The 18432-nt window shown below is 37.8% G+C and overlaps 1 long non-coding RNA gene across 6 annotated transcripts in view; it reads left to right on the top strand.

Annotated features, from left to right (window-relative positions):
- LOC134484723 (uncharacterized) overlaps window positions 1-18432 on the top strand; it is an 84879-nt gene that overhangs the window by 48232 nt on the left and 18215 nt on the right. The window contains exon 1 of one of the 6 annotated variants that reach the window (XR_010062428.1): window positions 1079-2233. The exons of the other annotated variants lie outside the window; for them this stretch is intronic. This is a non-coding gene — a long non-coding RNA (uncharacterized LOC134484723). Of the gene's footprint in view, window positions 1-1078; window positions 2234-18432 lie in introns of those variants that run through there. 6 annotated transcript variants of the gene reach the window in all.

Below are 18432 nucleotides of genomic sequence, written 5' to 3'. Positions count from 1 at the left end.
TGTTTAGTGGGTTTCCTGAAGAGACAGCCTTCATCTCAGCTTTCCACATATGGGAATGAGGACATGGGAGCCTCTCAAAATCATCTGGACTTACCTGTTCTTATGGTTCCTGGAAGTCAGAGAGTTTATATCATTCATTTCTTTATTCCAAAAGCCAAGGGATGGAAAGGGCACAGTTGTTTTCCTGAGAGTGGATGGCCTTTATTCTTTTTGACAAGAAGAAAAGGGACTTAAAGAACACGGGAAGGACAAGTTTTGTAACCCTAGCTCTGTGTAAACTCCTCCATGCTTTAGATTCCTATAGTGCAGTTTGTGCCTGACCCTGATATCTGGGATAGAGAAGAGCTTCTATTTGAAACATCATCATCTCAGTCCTTCAACTATTATTTCTATGACTGTCATTACCTGATAGTGACTCATTAGATTTCTGAGTCAATAGCTGTAATTAGCTGGTAGTTTTCTCTTCTTTTATTTCTTATATCTTTTATTTTTTACAAATTTTATTTCTTTTTTTAAAATGTATATTTATATATTTATATTTAAAATACTGTTTCCTTTTAGAATTTCCTCCCATAAGATCCCTAACAGGTCCCTCTCCACTTCTTCTATAAACCATCCCATTACTGTCCCTTCACATTCCCTTTAAATGCAAGTCAAACCAAGGGAGGACCAAGGGCTTAACCTTCCTTTGGTGCCCAACAAGGCTATCCTCTACTACAAATGCAGTTGGAGCCTTAGGTCTTTCCATTTTCCACCTTTGAATATTGGTCTCGTACCAGAAAGATCTGGTTCATTGGCATTTTTGTTCTTATGGGTTGAAACCCTTTTCAGCTCTTATTATCCTTTCTCAGAATCTACCAACTGGAACTCCATTTTCAGTTTACTGGTTTGCCATTGACATTCACTTTTGTATTTGACATGCTCTAGCTTTGTCTCTTAGGAAATATCTATATCTGTTTCCTGGCAGAATGCATTTCTTAGCTTCATCAATGTTATCCAGTTTTGGTGGTTGAATATATATATATATATATATATATATATATATATATATATATATATATATACTTTAGGTGCTTCCTACACCTATTAGGTTAGGTGGAATGATTACATGGATTCTGCACAACTAGGTCAAGAATGTAGAGTTTGCAAATGAGTATATCAAAGAGACTCCCTCCTGTACTTATGAAGGTATTGAGTTGAGGTTTCACTGTTCCTCAAGTCTTTCTTCCCCCTGCCCATGCTCCTGTTTCTTGTATATGACATTAAGGAAGAATCATGGCAACACATCTAAAACCTTCAAGTCTGGCCATGGGAACACAGGAAGTAGATAGTGTAGTACAGATATCAAATGTGAATAGAGAAACGAATTGTATACTCCATGTGGTCCTTTGCTTTATTGATGTTGGTAATTTTTGAATAACATAAGGATTTGGGAATTTATAATTGAAGTAGGTACACCATATTTACACTGTTATTCTCAGTCTATAGATGGGCCCACTTTGTTTCCAAAGTCATAGCAGAGAATGGAATTTGAAAACAGAATTTTTGAGTACATATTCAGGAATATTTATAATGTCCCCTATGAAGGAATGTACAATAGGAAAGTGAAATACAATATTCATTCAACGAAAGTTGTGTAGGTAAAGTACTGGCCTTTATAAAATTAAGAAAACCTAGAAAATTGAACTGTATGTCACAGGAATTGACCTGGGAATAAAAATATTATCCAGAAGAATCTCCTCCACACCAAGTTCCTAAATAATTTCTATCCATGCCAAGCCCCTGACTCATTTTCTCCATTCAGAAGTCACTAGCTTTAGAGAGATGGAGAACGAAAGTTTCCACTGTGTCACAGGAGACATACCTAAATTGGCACCCTCAAAACTGGTTAATGTAAGGAAAGCTGTTTAGAGTCAGGCCATGGCAGTTCTCAGTGACAATATCATTAGGCTCTCCCTGAAAAATCTCTTGTATCCTTGAGAGCACTAGCTTCTTCTGTGATGTAATAAGTGTTGTCCTGACTGCAAATGCCTCTCAGATATTACTTCAGTACCTATAGGTTTTACTAATTGGCCTCAAATTCAGGGGAAACAGTCATTAGGGTGGGAGAACAAAGACGATGAAGAAATCAGAGATGGGGAGAACGAAGCTGGTCTTCTGTCTTGGTATAAAAGAAGGAAGAAATACATCATCCCTGAGAAATCTCACTGAAGCCTTGGTAGGAGTGGAATATGTAAGTTGAAGAGATAGAATTGATCTGATCCTTCCACACATGGGATCAGGAGCTGGGAGCCTCTCAGAAGAATCTGGACTTCCCTGCTTCTAATGGTTCCTGGAAGTCAGAGAGTTTATATCATTAATTTCTTTCCCCCAAAAGCCAGGTGTTTGGAAGGACACTGTCATGGAATATTGGTTTAATACCAGAAAGCTCTGGTTAATTGAACATATTGTACTTTTGGGGGTTGAAAGCCCATTCAGCTCTTGTAATCCTTTCTCAACATCTACAAACAAGGGGTCTGTATTCAGTTCTCTGCTTTGCCACGAGCAATCACTTCTGTATTTGACATGCTCTAGCTGTGTCTCTCATGAAAGTTCTAAAACCATTTATTGGCAGAATGCAATTTTATCTTCATCAATCTTATCTAGTTTTTGTGCCTGATATATATATATATATATATATATATATATATATATATATATACACATACATACATACATATATATATGAATACATACATATATATATATATGTGAATACATACACACACATATATACACATATATATACATATACACATATATACATATATACATATATACATATATACATATATATATATATATATATATATATATATATATATATATATATATATATATACTTTTGGTGGATCCTACAACTAGGAATTTTGGTTTAATATTTGGATGGATTCTGCATAACAAGGTGAAGACTATAGGATCCACAAGTGACAATTGCAAATAGACTCCCTCCTGTTTTTTATAACCTATTGAATTTGAGGTTTCATTGGCCACAAGCCATTCCTATCACTGCCCATCACTCAGAAACTGATGTGTGGCCTGAAGAAAGAATCATGGTAAAACATCCAAAACCCTCAAGCCTATCCCTGGGAACACAAGAAGGTAGATATTAGAGGACTGATATCTAATAGAACTTCAGAACCACATTCTTTACTCCATGTTGTCCTTTGCTTTACTGATGTCTTGTAAATAATGGATAAAATATGGATTTGGGAGTTGATCATTAGAAGTAGGTACACAATATTTCCACTCTTATATTCACTCTATAGCTGAGCCACGTTTGATACCAAATTCATTGCAAAAAATGGAATTTGAAAAATGAAATTTTGAGTACACATGCAGGAACATATATAATGTCCCCTGTCAATGAATTTACAATCAGAAAATATAAAACAATATTCACTCAATTAAAGTTCTGTAGGGAAAATACTGGCACCAGCGAAACAGGGAAAACCCAGGGAATTGAACTTTATGTCACAGGATTTGACCGGAGAATAAAATTAATCTCCAGAAGAATATCTTTCCTTCTGTGTTCCTAGATCTTTTCTACCCATGACAAGCCCCTGACTAACTTTCTTCATTCAGAGCATGTAATCACTAATAAAGCAGAGAGAAGGCTCTAGCTTTAGAGAGATGTAGCATGTAAATGTTTCTACTGTATCACAGGAGACACTACTGGAAAGTGCACAACCAAATCTGGTCAATGCAAGGAAGCTGTTGAGCAGGTAGGCTATGGCAGTTCCATCATCATTAGGCCCTCCTTGAAAATTCTATTGTGTCCTGGAGAGCCGTAGCTTCTTCTGTGATATCACAAGTTTTGTTTTGACAGCAACTACCTCCTTCCATATGTCTATGGTTTAGTAATTGGCATCTAATTCAGAGTAAAGAGCGATTTGGGAGAGAGAACAAATAGGAAGAAGGGATCAGAGATGGGGATGAGGAAGCTGGCCTCTTGTCTTGGTATAAAAGTAAAGAAGAAATAAGTGGTTTTTGGAAAACACCCTGAGCAGATGGCTTTAGTTCTTTTGTTCTTCTATGGGTTAACCGAGCTCTTGGAGAAGTTGGTGAACATCCTAAAGACCTTTTGGCAGATGGTAAAGTTTCTAGACACCCCTTTTTGTATTTCAATGATCCTAGGGATTGTATGACTAAAGGTAATTGTTTCCTAGGATGAGTGCTAGAGCAAGATAGATTTTTAGGTGCTTTAAAAGACATGGAATTTTTCTGATATACTTGGACTAATGGCACAAGGTCTAAATGATTTTTTTTTCGATGTGGACTTTCCCTCAGACCTTTGGTAATATAAAAAAAAGCGTTTTATATGTTTGAAGTCTAATTTGCACAATGACAAACCACTTTGAGCATGGAGAACACTTTCTGGAGCCCTAGAGAGGGGTGAAGAAATTCTCTTAAACCCTAGGGTAGACGGTGAACATGCCTTTTTTGTAGAAGGAGGAGTTACTTGAGCATCTTGGGACAATATGGAATGTCCAGCAAGTCCTTTCAAGGAATGGCATCTTTGCACAATTCCTTCATATTTTTTGGAAATTCCATGACCCTTTGGACAGATGGAGAAGGTTAGGACTCACCTGAGGAGAAAATGTAGCTTTTGCTGTCTCTTTGGCTGCAGAAGATGGCACAAGATCCCTTTTGGCAGAAGGGGGATGTTTGAAACTATCTTCTTTAGAGGAAATTTCTCAAGACTACATCAGAAGGATCAAATCTTAACCTTTTTTTTATAGAAACTGGATGCCTGTGGTCCACTTTGGTAGAGGGAGAATGTCGCCTCTTTATCCCCAGAGTGGACATGTTAAATAAATCTACTTAGGTATATGGGGATAGTTCTAAAACATGCTGTTCAGATGCAGTAGATCCTAAGACATCCTTCTCAGATGAGGAAGGTCTTAATGTACCGTGTATACGTGTAGAATCCTTACTGTGATATCAGAATGGAGAGTATGTATTAGAGCTACCTCTGAAAATGTGACCTCTCCCTGAGCATCATAGACATATTCTAGATATTGTTTTGTAACTGTGGAAGTTCCAAGAGAAATTTCTTCTGCTGGAGAAGTGGAAACCGACTTTCCTATAGAAGTGTCAGGTTCCCTAGCCTGCTTGAGAGGCAAAACAGGCTCCAAAGCCCCTTCAGAAGATGAGGTAAAATCCAGAGCTTTTGAGGTATTTGGCAGATGTTCTGGGTCTGCTTGTGGGTATAAAGAAGGAATGGCAATCCTTTCTGAATATTTGGAAGAGTGTGTAGCATCTTCTGTAGTTGGGGAAGATGGCTGATTTTGAGGAGATAAGGAAGTTCCTATAGCCTACTGTGGAATTTGTGGAGGTCGTATTCATTCTTTTACACTAATGGAATACAAGGAATCCCTTTCCTCAGTTGTCGAGGATGCTACAGACTCTGGTGTTCGCATTTCATGGTTCACATATGGTTGGGTCCATAACCTTCTCTACAGATGGAATCTGTCCTAGAATATCTTTTGTATATGTGTCACATCCACAAGACATTTCTAAAGATGTGGCTATGGGTAGACCTCCTTTTGTAGAAGTTTCTTGTCCCACAGTCTCTTTTTGAGATAGAGTAATACTCAGAGAATACTTCTCAGTTTTGGGAAGTTCTAGCATCTCTGATGTATATGTGGAAAATTTTGGAGCCTCTGCTTTCAGTACAGAACGACTTAGAGTCCCCTGAGGAGGTAGGGGATATTTTATCTTCTCTGCACATTGTATAAATATGGAGTCTGCATGGCTCATTGACAGTGTGTTTTGATAAACTTGGCTTTTTGGGGCCTAATGGGATGTCAGGAGGGTCCCTTCAGTGGTAGAGGATATTTGAATAATTCTCTATTATATAGGGACATTTGAAGTACTGGGGGATATGGTGAGGCTGCTAGAACATATTTTTTATGTGCAGAAGGCACAGGAGTTCCATCGGTGGATTCAGAAATTTCTACCACATCTTGCGTGGGTGTGGAACTCTCAAGAGCCCCTTCTGAAACTGTCAATGGTCCTTCATCTAATGGTGTACATGCAGAAAATTTTGTCTCTTCTTGGGCTGGTATGTGTGTTATGAGGTTCACTTGGGTATTTGTAACTGTATTTTGTACGCCTTGGATCATAAGTGATGATTTAAGCGCATTTTTAATAGTGGAGGACTTTGAATGTCCTCTTGGCTTAATAGGGTAGTTCTGCAATCCGCTTTGTCAGCAGAATCAGGTTTCAAACTCATTTTACCCGAAGCAGATTTCATAAGCACGTTGGTGGAGATAGGGCACATCTTTGACTGTCTTTGTGAATGGACAGAGCTCTCTGCCCTGCTTTGGCAGCTGGAAAAGGTATTAAAGTCTCTTCTGGAGAAGGGGCAGGACTTATTCCACTTGTGGAATATGAGAAATCACTGAGATTACCTTTAAGAGAAGAAGATTTCCAGCCCTTTTTTTTCTGATTGGGCCTGTTGTACCTCCCCTTAACCAGAGGCATCTTCTCAAACAAAATTTGGAGGAGAACTGGAAAGACTGAGGACCTGTAAGATAGGGAGTGAACATTTGAAATCCTTTGGAAAGTCTGTGGGACAAGAGCTGAACACCCAGAAGAGTGTGCAATACTGAGACCTCAGCGAGGAGACCCTGCTACTTCTTCCCACATATGCTCAGATCCCTAGCCCAAGAGGAAACTGCATAGTGCCACTGGATACATGAATATAGGAGCAGTCAATCTGCAGGAGCCCTGCAGTCCAAACTGCAGCTGAATCTGAACTTGTCCAAACAGTGTTCTACACCCAAACGTCATGAGCGGTGGGGAAGTATTACACTGTCAGAGGGGCAGAAACCCGTGAGAACTCTGCTCAAATTCCTGACTCAAGAAAAAAAACACCTAGCTCCATCTGGGCCTCCTGTGCATAGGAACCTAGGAGCAGTAGGGTCAAGACACTTCTGGTTGCAGCCCTTATGGAAAGCTGAAACAAGTGAGTTCAGGCCTGAGAGAAGAGGTGATTCCAACTTTTCTGCTTGAAGCGAGCTCACTGGTTGACTCAGGACATGCAAAGGCAGAACTCCTCTGGGATCAGGCATTTCCAGTTTCTAGCTGGCTCCTGAACCTTGCTGATTCCAGCACAAAGCTCCCTTCTCCTAGAAACTGTGGGAGAGAGAGCTGATCACCCAGGAGTGTGGGCAATACTGAGCATACAATGCACACAGACTACCACTTCTGCCCACAATTACCCACATCTCTGGCCCAAGACAAAATTGCATAGTGACTCTGGAATAGAGGAGGAGTAAATCTACTGGAGCACCATGTTCCAGACTGTGCCTGGATCGGAACTGATCTTGTCAAACAGCTCCCTGTACCCAAATCATGATGGTGGGGTAACTAGAGCCTCAGAGAAGCAGACACTCCTGGGAAATCAGAGGAGACTACTCTCTGCCCAGATTCCTGACTCAAGAGGAAAACACCTTGTACCATCTGTGCCCCCTCCCCCCACAGAGGGACCTAGGAGAGGTATGGGAAGTTCCTTCTGGTTCCCGCCCACAGGGACAGCTGAAAGTAAGTAGACAGGAGCAACTACATGCCTGAGAGCAGAATACTCTGTTCCCTTAACTGGGTAAAATAAAACAGGAAAACAGGTCTACAGCAGCCCTGACACACGAGCCTACAGGACGGTCAAGCCACTGTCAGAAAGAGCAAGACAAGCTAATTCCAGAGACCACCTGATGGCCACAGGAAAGCACAGGAACACAAACAACAGAAACCAAGACTACTTGGGCTCAACAGAACCCAATTCTCCCATCAAAACAAACACTGGATATCTAAACACACCAGAAAAGGAAGATCTAAATTTAATTTCACATTTATCATGATGATGGAGGATGTTAAGAATAGTAACTCCCTTAAGAAAATGCAGGACAATAGAAAAAACTGAAGTAAACAAATATAATGCAAGAAAGAGGGAACACAAAACTACCTTAAAGAACTACTTGAAAAACAGCATAACAGGAGAAGGAAATAAACAAAACCACCCAGGAGTTAAAAATGGAAATAGAAACAATAAAGTAAGCACAAGGAAGATAACCCTGGAAATGGAAAACCTAGGACAGAGACCAGGAGTCATAGAAGTGAGAATCACCAACAGGATAAAAGACATAGAAGACATAATCTAAGGAGCAGAAGAATCACACAACTGTCAAACATACTGTAAAACAGAAAAGACCTAGCTCAAAACATAAAGGATATCCAGGACACAATGAGAAGATCAAACCTAGTCTTAACAGGTATAGAAGAAAGTGAAGACTGTCAACATCAAGGGACAGTAATATCTTCAACAAAATTATAGAGTAAAACTTCCCTAATCTAAAGAAAGAGATGCCCATAAACATACACAAAGCCTACAGAACTCCAAATAGATTGGACCAGAAAAGGATATTCTCCCATCACATAATAGTCAAAACACCAAATGCACAAAACAAATAAAAATGTTAAAAACTGTAAGGAAAAAGGTCAAGTAATATATAAAGGCAAAGTTATCAGAATTAAATCAGAATTCTTTTCAGATACTATGAAAGTCAGAAGATCATAGACAGATGTCATACAGACACTAAGAGAATAAAAACACCATCCCAGGGTACTGTATCCATCAAAACTCTCAATTAACAAAGACGGAGAATCCAAGATATCCCATGACAAAACGAAATTTACACAATACCTTTCTACATATCTAGTCTTATAAAGGACACTAACTGGCAAGACCGAACACAAGGATTCAAGTAAAACCATAGATAAAGCAAGAAATTAGTCTTTTCACAACAACACATAGAGAAGAGAAGCACACAAACATAAACTAACCTCCAATTATGAAAATAACAGAAAGTGACCATCACTATTCCTTAATATCTCCAACATCAATAGACTCAATTCCTCACTAAAAATACACAGATTGACACACAATATGTAATGAGGACCCAGCATTTTGCACTACAGGAAACACATTTCAGAGACAAAGACAGACACTACATCAGAGTAAAAGGCTGGAAAACAATTTTCCAAGCAAATGATCTGAAGAATATATAAAATCGACTTTCAACCAAAAGTCATCAAAAAGCATAAGGAAGGACACTTCATATTCGTCAAGGGAAAAATCCACCAAGATGAACTCAAAATCATAAATGTCTATGCTCCAAATACAAGGGCTCCTACATACACATAAGAAACCTTACTAAAGATCAAAGCACATATTGCACCGCAAAAAATAATAGTATAAGATTACAACACCCCATTCTCATCACTGGACAGATCACAGAAGCAGAAATTAAACAGAGATATCGACAGACTAGCAGAAGGTATAAACCAAATGGACTTAACAGATATTTACAGAACATTCTATCCTAAAACAGAAAGATAAACCTTCTTCTCACAGCCTCCTGGCACTTTCTCCAATATTAATCATATAATCAGTCAAAAAGCAGGCCTCAAAGCATACAGAAAGATAGAAATAATCCAACGCATCCTATCAGACCACCATGGGCTAAGGCTGTTCTTCAATAAAAATTAGGAAAGAACGCCCACATATACATGGACGTTAAACAATTTTTTTACTCAATGATAACTTGGTCAAGGAAGAAATAAAGGAAGAAATTAAAGACTTCTTAGAATTCAATGAAAATGAAGGTACAACACACCCAAACTCTTGGAACACAATGAAAGCTGTGCTAAGAGGAAAACTCATAGCTCTGAGTGCCTGCAGAAAGAAACAGGAGAGAGCATACATCAGCAGCTTGACAGCACACCTAAAAGCTCTAGAACAAAAAGAAGCAAATACATGCAGGAGTAGTAGAAGGCAGAAAATAATCAAACTCAGGGCTGTAATCAACCAAGTAGAAAAAAAGGGACCATACAAAGAATCAACAGAACCAATACCCGATTCTCTGAAAAAATCAACAGGATATATTAACCCATAGCTAGACTAAGCAGAGGATACAGAGAGTGTGTCCAAATTAACAAAATCAAATATTAAAAAGGGAGGCAGAACAGCAGAATCAGAGGAAATTAAAAAAAATTACTGTACTACAAAGCCTAGGTTCAAAAAACTTGAAAATCTGGAAAAAAAAAGACAATTTTCCAGACAAATACAAGATACCAAACCTAAATCAGGAAAAGATAAACCATTTAAACAACCCATAACTCCCAAAGGAATACAAGCAATCATCAAAACTCTCCCACCCAAAAAGAGTCCAGGATTAGATGGGTTTAGTGCAGAAATCCATCCAAAATTCATTGAAAAATTCATAACAATACTGTCCAAACTATTCCATAAAATTGAAACAGATGGAGTACTACCAAACTGCTTTCATGAAGTCACAATTACTCTTATAACTAAAACAAAGAAAGACTCAACAAAGAAAGATAACTCAGACCAATTTCTCTTATCAATATCAACACAAAAATACTCAATGAAATTCTTGCAAACCTATTCATACAACACATTAAACAATCATCTACTATGTTTAAGTAGGATTCATCCCAGGCTTGCAGGGATACTTTAATATACAGAAAACAAACAGCATAATTCACTATATAAACTCCAAGATAAAAACCACATGATCCTTTCATTAGATGCTGAGAAAGATTTTGACAAAATTCAACATCACTTCATGAAAAAAGTCCTGGAAAGCACAGGAATTTAAGGCCCACACCTAAACATATACAGCAAATCCGTAACTAACATTAAACTAAGTGGAGAGAAACTTAAAGCAATCACACTGAAATCAGGGACTGAACAAGGGTGCCCACTCTCTCACAACTTATTCAATATAGTTCTAGACATCTTAGTCAGAGCAAGCAGACACTGAAGGAGGTCAAAGGGATATAGATTGGAAAAGAAGAAGTTAAAATAGCACTGTTTGTAGTTGATATGATTGTATACTTAGTGACCTCAAACATTCCACAAGAGAATTACTAAGCCTGATAAACATTTCAGCAAAGTGGCTGAGTATAAAAATAATTCTGCACAAAGCTAAACAAGCAGAGGAAGAAAGTAGGGATATGACACCGTCCACAATAGCCCCAAATAATATAAAATGTCTTGGGGTGACATTATCCAAGTAAGTAAAAAATATGAGCATATGAGCAGAACCTCAAGTCTCTGAAGAAAGTGAAGGAGATTTCAGAAGATGGAAAGATCTCCCATGTTCATGGACTGGCAGGATTAATACAGTAAAAATGGCCATTATATCAAACGCAACCTACATATTCATTCCAATCCCCATCAAAATTCCAATCCAATTCGTCAAAGATTTAGACAGAACATTCATTAATTCATCTGGAATAAAAAAAAAACACAGAATAGCTAAAACTGTCCTCAACAATAAAAGGACTTCCATGGGAATCACTATCCCTAAACTCAAGCAGTATTACAGGGCAACAGTGATAAAAAAAAAAAAAAACAAAAAAAACAAACAAAAAAAAAAACTGTATGGCGTTGTGACAGAGGCAGGCAAATAAACCAGTCGAATAGAATTGAAGACCCAGAAATGAACCCCTACACCCATGGTCACTTAATTTTTGAGAAAGAAGTCAAAACCATCCAATGGAAAAAAAGACAGCATTTTCAGCATGTGGTGCTGGTTCAACTGTGGGTCAGTATGTAAAAGAATGCAGATCGATCCATTCTTACTGCCCTGTAGAAAGCATAAGTACAACTGGATCAAGGACCTCCACTTCAAACCAGATACACTCCAACAAATAGAAGACAAAGTGTGGAAACATCTCAAACACATGGGCACTGGAGAAAATTTTCTGAACAAAACACCAAAGGCTCATGTTCTAAGATGAAGAATCAACAAATGTGATCTTAAAAAAACTGAAAAACTTCTGTAAGGTACAGGACATTGTTGTTAGAACAAAATGGAAACCAATAGATTGGAAAAAGATCTTTACCAATCCTACAACTGATAGACAGCTTATATCCAAAATATACAAAGAACACATGAAGTGAGACTACAGGGAGACAAATAACCATTTGAAAAATGGGGTTCAAAGCAAAACAGAGAATTCACAGCTGAAGAATATCAATTGGCAGAGAAATACCTAAAGAAATATTCAACAACTATAGTATAAGGGAAATGCAAATCAAAACAACCCTGATATTCCACCTCACACCAATGAGAATGTCTAAGATCAAAAACTCAGGTGAGAGCAAATGCTGGCGAGGATGTGGAGAAAAAGGAACACTCCTCCATTGTTGGTGGGATTGCAGACTGATATAACCATTCTGGAAATCAGTGTAGAGGTTCCTCAGAAAATTGGACATTGAGTTATCTGAAGACACAGCTACACCTATCTTGGGCATATACCCAAAATATGCCCCAATATATAACAAAGACATGAGCACCACTATGTTCATAGTAGCCTTATTTATAATAGCCAGAAGCTGAAAGAACCCAGATGATCTTCCACAGAGCAATGAATACAGGAAATATGGCACATCTAACCAATGGAGTGTCATTAAGAGATACATTGAAATGCTAGCACTCTATACAACAGGGTTTTAGAGTCCCTTAGTGAGAGAATGGTCTTTTACAGCAAGGTCTTCATTATCAGACTTTGATTTAACCCATCTACCAATGAAGTGAAATTATCCCAGACATAAAATAGTGCCTCTCCAGAAACAGCTTTTATCCACAAATACGCATCTACTTCTATTTCATAACTGTCATGTTTATATGGGTTTAGGATACAAAATGTTCTGATTTATTAATGATATTTAAGTATTATTTGGGGTAATTTTGAAATTTTCAAAGGAACAAACCTATTTTATGATTGTATTCCATACTACTTGTAATTTGATCTTGAAGAATTTCATGAAAACTGAAGTATCGAAAATGTATATCTTCCCATTGAAAATTTGTAACATCAATCATGTGAAACTCCCGCTGAACCTCAGTGTATTGATTTCTCTGAAAGCATTTATAGACTCTCCTACTGCATTATTGCAACTCTACAGAAGCTTCACTCCCATAGTGGCAGTTCCAGATCAGATGTAAACAAACAATTTTCTTTGCCTTGGAAAAGATTTAAAATATTTTCATTAACTTTTTATATGAAACTAGTAAGGATTTTGAGAAAAGGGGGCAGACAGGCCCCAGAAAGTATGTTTTTAAAATTCTTTTCTTAAAATTAGACTTTTTCATGCAATATATTTGAATTATGATTACTCTACCCTCTATTCCCCCCTTCTATTCCTCTCCTGTCATCTGTATCTACATCCTTCTGACTCTCAAAACAAACCATCATCTAAGGGATAAAAATAAAATGAAAGTTAATGAATAGGAGTAGAACAAAACAAGCATATAGAAAAGAGCCAAAACAAGGTTCAAGAATCAGATACAGACACGCAGACGCAGACTTCCATTCACACACTCTGGAATTCCATGGAAACATAAAAGCAGGAAAAATATATACACAAAACATACAGAGCAAAAATTAATAGATAAATAAACATAAAACAAAATGAAAAAGACATTCTGAAGAAAAAGTCCTGACCCATTATGAGACAAGGATCCTCCAAAGATGATGTTCAGTTCCCTTAGTGCTTTATACACAGTCTACCCTTAAAATTAGTTTGTGTACCCAGTGATATTCCCTTGGAGAAAACTAAGTTTTCATTTTCACATGATTATCCAATGGAGATAACTTCCAAATTAGAGATAAGGTCATATGCAGGCCTTGGGTTCTTTAAAGGGCTTATTAATGGGTAAGGAGATCTGTGAGGTGCTGTCCACTGAGCATGATACAATTGTGGCCCTCCAGAACTCAAAATACTTACATCTATCTGAACAGACCCTATATAATATTGACACTGCCTATTCAAAGGAACTAAGTGAAGTGCTGGAGAATAGAGAATGATGTAGCCATGGGTGTCTTACTTCATGCAAGAAGATTTTAAGAGACTAAAATTTACTATGAGTTGGTGTCTCAAAGTAACACCAGAAATTACACTGTTAACGTCTCACTAACACAACTGCCTAAACAACAGCTGAGGAAGAGAGGGAATGGGGAAGAATGGAAGTTTAGTTCTCTTTCTGTTTAAATTCCTTCTTCCTCTTCTTCTTCTTCTTCTTCTTCTTCTTCTTCTTCTTCTTCTTCTTCTTCTTCTTCTCCTTCTTCGTCATCTTCGTCTCCTCCTCCTCCGTCTCCTCCTCCTTGTCTTCCTCCTGTTCCTCCTCCTTCTTCTTCCTCTTCTGCTTCTTCCTGCTCTTCTTCCTCCTTCTCAATCTCTTCTTCTTCCTGTTCTCCTTCCTCCTCCTCTTCTCCTTCTTCTTCTTCTTCTTCTCCTTCTCCTTCTCCTTCTCCTTCTCCTTCTCCTTCTCCTTCTCCTTCTCCTTCCCCTTCCCCTTCTCCTTCTCCTTCTCCTTCTCCTTCTCCTTCTCCTTCTCCTTCTCCTTCTCCTTCTCCTTCTCCTTCTCCTTCTCCTTCTCCTTCTCCTTCTCCTTCTCCTTCTCCTTCTCCTTCTCCTTCTCCTTCTCCTTCTCCTTCTCCTTCTCCTTCTCCTTCTTCTTCTTCTTCTTCTTCTTCTTCTTCTTCTTCTTCTTCTTCTTCTTCTTCTTCTTCTTCTTCTTCTCCTTCTCCTTCTCCTTCTCCTTCTCCTCTCCCTCTGGTTTGATGTGTAGGTCCTTGATTCACTTTGACTTAGGCTTCGTACATGGTCATAAAAATGAGATAATTTGCATTCTTCTTCATGCTGATTTCCAGTTGAACCAGAATTATTTTTGCAAAATGCTATGTTTCTGCCTTTGAATGGTTTTTATCTACTTTTCCAAATATCAAATGATAGGTGTGTGGGTTCATTTCTGTGTCTTCACTTCTATTCCACTGGTCTATCCATCTGTGTCTTTACCAATACCATGCAGTATTTATCACTACTGCTCTGTAATACTGTTTGAGTTCAGGGGTGATGATTCCCCCAGAAGTTCTTTTCTTGTGGAGGATAGTTTAAGCTCTTCTAGTTTTTTCTTATTCTAAATAAATTTGGAAATTTCTCTTTTTATCTCTATTAAAGAAGTGAGTAGGAATTTTGATGGAGATTGCATTGAATGTGTAAAATTAAATTGATTGGCAAAATGGTCATCTTTACTATATTAATCCTGTCTATCCATGAGCATGTAAGCTCTTTCTATCTTCTGAGATAGTATTCAATTTCTTTCTTCAGATACTTGATCTTTTGTCATACAGATCATTCACTTGCTTGAATAAACTTAAACCAAGATATTTTATATTATTTGGGACTATTGTGAAGTGTGTGATTTCAATATTTTCTATCTCAGCCTGTTTATCCATTGAGGAGAGGAAGGCTACTGGTATATTTGAGTTAATTTTATACCCTGACACTTTGATGAAGTTATTTATCAGGTTAAGAAGTTCTCTGGTGGTACTTTTGGGTCACTTAAGTATATACTATCATATCATCTGCAAATGGTGATATTTTGATATCTTCCCTTCCAATTTGTGTCAGTTTGACCCCCTTGTGGTCTGGTTTCTCTGACTATAACATGGAGTCCTGTTTTGAATGAGTAGGGAGAGAGTGGGCAGCCTTGTCTAGTCCCTGATTTTAGTGGGATTGCTTCAAGTTTCTTTCCATTTAGTTTGATGTTAGCTACAGGTTTCCTGTATATTTCTTACACTATATTTTGATATGAGCCTTCAGTTCGTGATTTTGCCAGGACTTTTATTCACATGGGTTGTTGAATTTTGTCAAATGCTTTCTCACCATCTAATGAAATGACCTTGCGCTCCTTATCTTTGAGTTTGTTTACATGATGGATTACATTTATGAATTTTCCTATATTAAACCACCCTTCCATCCCTTGGTTCAAGTCTACTTGATCATGATGGATGATTTTTTTGATGTGTTGTAATATTCGGATTGCAAGAATTTTATTGAGAATTTTTTCATCAATATCCCTAAGGGAAATTGGTCTGAAGTCCTCTTTCTGTGCTGAGTCTTTGTGTGGGCTAGGTATAAGAGTAATTGTGGATTCATATAAGGAATGTGGTTGTGCTCCATCTGTTTCAATTTTGTGGAAGAGTTTGGACAGTATTAGTATGAGGTTATCTTCCATTCTCATTTCCCTGCTTTCCCTATACCTAATTCCTGCAAAGGCCACTCCCTTCCCAACCTCCCCTCTCATTCAGTTTCCTCTCTCCCTCCATCCTCCTCAATATCAATTCTGCTAACTGCATTTTAAAGTCAATATTTAGGAAAAAACACTGAGAAAGTATAGGAAGTATCCCATAAGCAATTGTGGTTGATGTTTTGTCAAGATATGAACATATTTAATTTAATAGTTGTCAAAATTACTACATATACTGTTAGAAGAGACACTGTCTTCATTACCTTCAACATGAAGGAAAACCATTTATATATTCTTTTAAGTTATACAAGGGCATCTGTTAAATGAGTAACACACATCACACAACTTTATTACTTTGAAAGCTCTCTTTATTGCATATATTTACACAATGAAAAGTACAAAGGCTTAAACTCATGTGAGTGTACTTTGTTTCAAAGTTAAAGTTTAGATATACAGGTTGATGACAACAGCCATCTCAGACTCAGAGGGGTTAAATACATAAGGGCATCATCTATTACCTTACCTTTCTTCTTTCCTTTATTCCTGATGAAGACTCATCTCATTTGCAGCCCCTGCTGTGAGAGATGGATCAGAAAATGCCTGAAAGTCCACAAACCAGAATCCATCTATAGGAAAGAAAAAAGACAACATCTACAAATAGTACATGCACTCAAAACTTGTTTGTAGATCTTAACACTTGAAATAAAATGCAAAAAGAAACCCATTTTCTAGGATATTACAATATACAGGAAATGGTACCTGTAGGAAGCATTCTCAGGGGATTTTAAAGTTCTGCACCTAAGAATGAAACTGCCTCCATGAAGGTGAAGATTTTTTTCTTTGGCAAGAAAGTCAGTCTGTCTCTTGACAGTTGTGCAGTCTGTTCATCACTAGAGCAACGGTGATGCTTTATGAATGTGAACAGATAAACACATACCAGTTTTCACTTCTTCAAATAATTTCAAGAAGAACCTGAAAGAGAATATATAATGTTCCACAGATGAAATATGGGAATTTAAATTAGCCAGCATAAATATGTTGTTAAAATTTCTGCCTTTATTAATTTTGACTATTTCTGCTATGAATAATAAGATGGTTGTGTAATGTCTACCAATCCCCAAAGCCTGAAACATTGTGGAAAACTGTCTTATTTCTCCCCAACTTGGTTTTTGATCACCCTACTTTTCATTGCCCATCTAAATTCTCTGTTTCTCATGTAGATCTGAGGACTATGTGAGGATGTCACTCTCATGTAGAAGACCAAGGAACTTTCTGTACTTGCATGTATTTACTCATGGGAGCATGCAAATAAATCTTTCAGTTCCAAGAACAAAATCGTGGCTGTCCATGACCCACATGAAACAAAATCTTTCTTTCTGCCATCAATGAACTTTAGCACACTGGTAACAACACAGATAACAATATAATGGAATAATCCTGTAATAATAATATTAGTGATGATGATGATGATGATGATGATGATGATGATGATGATGATGATGGAAAAATCCCCTCGAGGGATCACGTTATAAGGAAAATAAATATTGAGATGTGTTTTTTTTTTTAAGTGATATTGTATCCAGGAAAGCAATTTTCAATAGGACAGACTCCTCTCACATGAAAATCACTCAAACTGTCATGGCTTCACAGAGAGAGTTGAGAACCAGAGTGGTCTTTTAGGACAAGAGAAAGATTCGCCAACATTCTATAAAGAAAAGCAATCCAGGGGTTGGGGATTTAGCTCAGTGGTAGAGCGCTCGCCTAGGAAGCGCAAGGCCCTGGGTTCGGTCCCCAGCTCCGAAAAAAAGAAATTAAAAAAAAAAAAAAAAAAAAAAGAAAAGCAATCCAGACATTCTGTGTGAGGATGGTTAGCTTATGCATGGCTAACACACACAACATATACACAAACACACAAACACACACACAGACACATATGCATGTACACACACACAGATACACAGAGACACACAGAAAGAGACATAGACAGTTAGACAAACAGACATTCACACAGAGAGACTGACAGTAACAGACAAACACACAGACACAGACACACATACACAGACACAAACACACAGACACACACACATATACAGAAGCACAGACACAGAGACGATAACCAATATACAGATACACACACAGACACAGACAGACACACACACACACACAAACACACTTATGTACACACACACACACACACACACACACACACACACACACACACTCATCTCTTGTCTCCAACCTAGAGTGTCCAGGTGCATAAAAC

Source organism: Rattus norvegicus (assembly GCF_036323735.1).
Source record: "Rattus norvegicus strain BN/NHsdMcwi chromosome Y unlocalized genomic scaffold, GRCr8 chrY_unlocalized_37, whole genome shotgun sequence".
In the NCBI taxonomy this organism is placed as follows: Eukaryota; Metazoa; Chordata; class Mammalia; order Rodentia; family Muridae; genus Rattus; species Rattus norvegicus.
This window is presented reverse-complemented; position numbering and strand designations above follow the sequence as displayed.